This window comes from Tribolium madens, unplaced genomic scaffold (assembly GCF_015345945.1).
Source record: "Tribolium madens isolate multiple individuals breed KSU strain unplaced genomic scaffold, Tmad_KSU_1.1 Scaffold_3;HRSCAF=73;Tcas5.2_LG2, whole genome shotgun sequence".
Classification (NCBI taxonomy): domain Eukaryota; kingdom Metazoa; phylum Arthropoda; class Insecta; order Coleoptera; family Tenebrionidae; genus Tribolium; species Tribolium madens.
Genome location: NW_025401006.1, coordinates 13,168,304 through 13,174,601, shown reverse-complemented (window position 1 = coordinate 13,174,601; position 6,298 = coordinate 13,168,304).

Below are 6,298 nucleotides of genomic sequence, written 5' to 3'. Positions count from 1 at the left end.
AAGTTCAGGGCGCTTCAATGCCTGCTAGATGTCCGAAATGACAAAAACTATTAAAAGTCAGAACGAAAAAAAAAATAAACCAAGAAAATATTGATCAATTTCTCAAAAACTACTTATTGTAGGACATTTTAACTTGTATCATTGTGTTTCTTGTGCAATTTTACATCTAGAAAGCTTTATTTCAATCGAAAAATGTGACTATTTTCTAAGATTTTGAAACAAGGAAACAAAATAAAAAACATATTTGTTTTTCTATTTTGACCACGATCTTCTTAAAAACTATAAGCTTCAGGTAAAAAACAATTACAGATTTGGATTCTTTGGACAATTCCACGTAAAACCGTAAAACACAATCAAGTTCAGGACGCTTCAACGCCTGCTAGATGTCCGAAATAACAAAAAACTATTTAAAAGTCATAACGAAAAAAATAAATAAATCAAGAAAATAGTGATCAATTTCTCAAAAACTTCATGTCGTAGGACATTTTAACTTGTATCATTGTATTTCTTGTGCAATTTCTAGAAAGCTTTATTTCAATCGAAAAATGTGACTATTTTCTAAGATGTTGAAACAAGGAAACAAAATAAAAAAAATTGTTGTCATTTTGTCCACAATTTTTCGCTATCTTGCATCTGAAAATTTTTATGTGCGATCTCATGCACAATGGTTGAGAGTGGGGGAAGATAAATCTCGCGAGATGTGAAGTCTGATATTCCCTGCAATTATTTATCGCCATAGACCTGAAGACAATCAACAGCGGCTCTAAAACAATAGTAGGCGTGGCGAGCAGTCAATTTTGAGTCCGACTATTATTAGGAGAGGGAAAAAATATTCAGAGCTTTTTCACAGAAAAGCTCTTTGTTCTACGTGTCGAAATTATGTGATAGCTACCATATTACGCTGTCTGTGTAACCGTTTAAGCAAATATGTGACATCAGATCTCGTATCGGATATATTGATGTCCTCCCGCTAGTGTCTTGTAGTAATGCGTTAGCGAGCTTGTCAGACAATCGGCTGCCGAGGAGAGGTCGCTCGAACCTCGTAAATTGCCAGGGTCTAAGATCGCATCCACCACGACAACGTGACCACCAAGACACCACATGCACACCCAAAACCTTACAGAAAACAAGCTCAAATTTCAGACCTTGACCCTTCATTTAGATCTTAAATTAAAATTGTAGCATCTCGAAATTTTCAAAATTGTAGTATCTTGAAACGTTCTCATGCTTGCTTTAAGATCTTAGACTTCGTAAGGTTTTGGAATTCAGGAGAAATCTTAGAATTTCAAAAGAATATAACCTTGAAATTCTAGGAACGTATAAAAATTAATACCTTTAAACTTTTAAAAAATATTAAGATCTGGAAGTTTTAAGATTTTATTTTTTTTTTGAATTTTAAACTTTTAAATTACTAAATTTTGATGTTTTATAATCTTTTAAAAGTAATATGCGACTTTAAAATTTTGAAACTTTGAGTTAATAATATTCGTACTAATATCTAGAGTTACAAGATTAAAGATTTNTATAATCTTTTAAAAGTAATATGCGACTTTAAAATTTTGAAACTTTGAGTTAATAATATTCGTACTAATATCTAGAGTTACAAGATTAAAGATTTATAAATTTTATAATTCAACGCATTCTGAGATTTTAAGATTATTTAACAAATTTTGGAATTTCAAAGAGGTTWATATTTCCTAATTTGTTTTATATATAGTTATAAAATTCGACTAATAAAAAAATTCAAGACACTGCAATTCTAAATGAAATTCTAAAACAGTTTAAAGCAAAAAAATTAAAAAAATAGAACTTTGAATATAAAACCCTCAATTTAAAAAGTTCATGAACTAGCAATAATTATTAAAAAGTAGAAAGTATTGCAGCAGTACAAAAATATTGGAAAAATAGAAAAAACACATCAAAATGAATTTTTTTTACAAAAATTGTACTAAACCTGAAAAAAAATTCTTATTAATTTTGTGTGTACTCAAAAAAATTTGTTACTTTTACGTTTTGTATAATTGATCTCTACCGGACTTCCTCTATTATTTTTCCTTCATTTTTGTATGCTTTTTCTTTGTCATTTTCTTAAATCAATAAAAATGTGCTATTTGCTGAAAAATTGGCTTGATTAAACAAATAAGTCAAAAATTTAAAATGGAAATTTTTAAAAATGGTAAATTAATACCTTAAAACTTTAAGAAAATTTAAAGATCTGAAAGTTTTAAGATCTTCAAATTACTAAATTACTAAATTTCGATGTTTTATAATCTTCTAAAAGTAATATGCGGATTTAAAATTTCGAAACTTTGAGTTAATAATACTCGTATTAATATTTAGAGTTACAAGATTAACGAATTTTAAATTTCATAATTCGACGAATTCTGAGATTTTAAGATTATTTAACAAATTTTGGAATTTCAAAGAGGTTTATATTTCTTAATTTGTTATAATTTTCTTGTTATAAAATTCAACTAACAAAAAAATTCAAGACACTGCAATTCTAAATGAAATTCTAAAACAGTAAAATGACTTTTAAAAAATATAAAGATCTGAAAGTTTTCAGATCTCAATTTTTAAAATTTTAAAGCCTTGAATTACTAAATTTTGATGTTGTATAATCTTTGAAAGTCGTATGGCGTAATTTTACAGTTTTATAATTTTATTTAGAATTCCAGTGTCTTGAACTTTTCAATAGTTGAATTTTATTTATAATTATAAAATTATAAAACCGTTAAACAAATTAGGAAATATAAACCTTTTTGAAATTACAAAATAATCTTAAAATCTCAGAATTCGTAGAATTATGCAATTTAAAAATCTTTAATTTTGTGACTCTAAATATTAGGAACTCAAAGTTTCGAAATTTTAAAGTCACATATTAAAATATTAGAATCTTTAAATTTTGGGGTTTTTGAAACTTTTAGAACTTTAGATTTTATAGAATTTTGATTGTAAAAATCTTAAATTTGCAGACATAAAATCCTAAGGTTTTAAACTTTAGAACCGTAAAATTAAAATTTCTGAATCTTGAAATTCTTTAGAATATTAGAACATTAAAACGCAAGCTCGGAGTCACTTCAAATTTCAATTCAGGGTACAGCAGGGCGATTTTTTGTTAAACCTCAAGAGCTATGACTTCTAGATTTGATAAGATTCAAAAACATGATTTTTTAGGTACAAGTAAAGAAAGAACAATAAGTAAAAAACACAAGATAGTGGAAATATAAAGCATTAAAGTACAAACAAATATGACAAAACAAAAAAAATGATGATTGAAAAACAAGCAAATTTTAATGAAATAAAATGTGTAAATTGCAAAATAGAAAAAAGTGAGGCTTTAAATAAAAATTTTTTTACCTAAAACAATCACAAACTATAATAATTAATAAATGTTCAAAGCAGAAAAATATAGAAAAATAAAAAAAATAGAACTGTGAATACAAAAAACCTCAATTTAAACAGTTCATGAACTAGCAATAATCATTAAAAAGCAGAATGTATTGCAGCAGTACAAAAATATTGGAAAAATAAAAACAAGACATCAAAATGGAATTTTTTTCCAAAAATTGTACTGTACTAAACTTATCAATTTTGAGTGTACTCAAAAAATTTGTTACTGCCGGACTTATCCTACTATTTTTCGTTCATTTTCTGATGCTTTTCTTTGTCATTTTTTTAAATCAGTAAAAATGTGCTTTTTGCTGAAAAATGGGCTATTTAAACAAATAAGTCGAAAATTTAATAACGTGGTTTTGGGCGTTGGTAGCGATAAATCTTGGTTTGAAATTTGTCCATATATTAAGCTTCATTTGAATTTACACTCTCCTCGCTGTCCACGTGTTAGTTTCCATTTCCTATCGTCCGCTCCGGAGACTTCAACGTGCGCTCAAGACGCACGCCCTCCTTTATCCCAGCTTTAGTCAGCAATCTGATTGTGTTTTCTCGAAAAGCTGCATTATCACTCCGTGGGTGCGCCCGAACACAGTATAAATATCATCATGAAAACAATTCCATTGACAGATTGGCGTACAAAAGCCTTGTAAACAGTGAAGATTTTTGTAAAAAGTCCAACGATCGCGTGATAAAAGACTTATTGAGCGTGCAGTCCATCAACATAAAGTACCTCTGCAATAACGAGAGTCAGGTTACATCACATAATTCCTAGTCTGTAATTAAGAACGAAGATATGATGAGTGCCCTCGGACACGAGGCATATAGCACGTGAGCGGATGTTGGCTTGCCCCAGGCCTCTGGCCAGTTCTTCACAATGGCCAAGACTCGCAGGGGCGTGCATGACACCGACATATTTCATGCAATAAATAAACTCTGCTCTTTAGCTGACACAACGAAAAAACACAACGCTTTATTAATGACTCGCTAATGGCCATTACGATTTTACCTCAACGAAATGAAATTTCAAATGCAAACAAGTTTCTAATTTACCTTGACATCCAACTATAAACTACAATAGATATCCATCTCCATATCTATTACCATGACAAATAGAAGGAGCAGCGAAGAATGAGCAGGAAACTGAAAGTGTGCCATTGGAGACATAAATTTGCGTTTTTATAAACATTTAAAAATTCGTTACCATAAGCAGCTTATTTTCTGAATAAGGTAACACCGCTTTCAAATAAAGCTTCAGAATTGTGGAAACAAAATAAAATAACACAAATCCGAGTGAGGGCTGCGCGGCTGCGCCGCGAGCCTCACATAATTTCTGCCAAAAATTTAATTATTGTTTTATGTTATGTTCAAAGTAATAATAATACACAAAAAACTCTTTATTTTCAGTAATAAGTAAAAAAAAACGAATACATATTCATTCCTGTGACATTTCAGGTGAACTCACTTCTGTTATTCTTTGTGACTTATGGAAATTTAAGTGCCATTTTATAGACTTTATTTTATTTAATTTGCATTCTGAATCATAAATATAATCAGTTTTTTATAGACTGAAACGAAATGCTTTCTTTTATTTCAAATTAAACAACGCTGTCTTGGAGGTGAAATATTTCAATTAGTTGTATAACAACAATAATTAAACAATTCTTATCAACAAATCCATAAAAATTATTTGAATTATTACAGCAATTTACATCACGATTTGTCGGTTGTGAGCGATCCAATCGACCTCACCTCGAAAAACGGCTAAATCACTCGATTTATTTATTACTAATTACACTGTGTTAAATTTGTGCCGTTTTTTAGACAAAAAAGTGTATTTTAGAATTTTTCAGTTTCAGGTGCAAAAATTTTTAGAAAATTGTTCTTTTAATGTTTTCGTTTTTTTGAGAGTAGGTACTCCTTTTGTTTAAAAAAAAAAACAACATTGAAAAATCAAAAAATGATTTAATCAAAAACTACTATAACATAAAAAACAATAAAATAACAATAAAAGCGTAAAAAATTTTGTTGTGTGTTTTTTGGATTAACGTTTTGGAGTGGTAGATTTTTTCCAAAAATAATTTTTTCCAAAATAAACGGTTTTTACTTGTCAATAAAATAAAAAAATATGTCTCCTTAAATACATGAATAAAAAGTAAAAAAATCGATTTAGACACTCGATATGCTCAATTAAATGTCTAAGTTCTAAGTTCCAAAATTCATCTTCCCCGCTGGTCCATCTCTCCCGGATTTACTATAAGAATAAAATAAAAAGAAAGAAATTTTTCTCTCCAAATATATGAAAGCAAGTAGTAAACATATACGATTTAAACATTCGTATATTTTTGCTGAAAGAGATATTTAAGTTCTACATTTCAAAATTTATCTTTCCCACTGGCCCATCTCTCTCGGCTTTACTCAGTTAATGAAATAAAAAAATAGGAAATTTCTTTCTTCAATTATATGAAAAAAAAGTAAAGAAACTTGATTTAGTCACTCGTTTTTGCTGAAATAGATGTCTGGATTCTAAGTTTCAAAATACATCTCTCCCGGATTTACCGTATCAATGAAATAAGAAGGAAAAAAAAATATTCCTCCAAATATATGAAAAAAAACAAAGAAATTCGATTTAGACTTTTGGGTCTCCTGAATTAAATGTCTAAGTTCTAAGTTTCAAAATCCATCTCTCTCACCGGTCTATCTCTCCCGAATTGACTCTATTAATGAAAAAATATAGGAATTTTTCTCTCCAATTATATGAAAGCAAAAAGTAAAGAAATATGATTTGAACATTTGTATGTTTTTACTGAAATAGATATTTAAGTTCTACATTTCAAAATTTATTTTTCCTAGTGACCCATCTCTCCCGGCTTTACTCAATTAATGAAATAAGAAAATAGGAAAT